Below are 394 nucleotides of genomic sequence, written 5' to 3'. Positions count from 1 at the left end.
CCTTCGAGTACACATATGAAGAAATAGTTCACTTAATTTTCTTTTTTTAGTTAACAGTTAATGTCTTAAATATTAATGAAGTTTTTAAGAAAACGAGTAAAATTGTTTAATAAAAATAAAAAGAAAGAAAACAAAAGAAGGAAAAAAAAACCTTAAATAGTGATTTAATTATTTCTCCGGCTTTTTCTGTTTTTAGATATAACTTAGACTTTCTACACCTGAATCTGTGTCTTAAGGAGAAAAAAAGGCAATTTCGATTTTTTAAGATCTTTTTTACTTCGTTTAATATTATGTTGAGCTAATGTGTGATTTCCGTTTGAAATTTAGTTTATGTGATTTTTTCTTCTTCTTAGCTCCTCCTTTTTCTTTTTGTTTTTGTTGTCTTTTTTTTTTT

Source organism: Glossina fuscipes, unplaced genomic scaffold (assembly GCF_014805625.2).
Source record: "Glossina fuscipes isolate IAEA_lab_2018 unplaced genomic scaffold, Yale_Gfus_2 112, whole genome shotgun sequence".
NCBI classification, from domain to species: domain Eukaryota; kingdom Metazoa; phylum Arthropoda; class Insecta; order Diptera; family Glossinidae; genus Glossina; species Glossina fuscipes.
The sequence above is the reverse complement of the archived record's forward strand: the minus strand, read 5'-3'. Positions refer to the sequence as shown.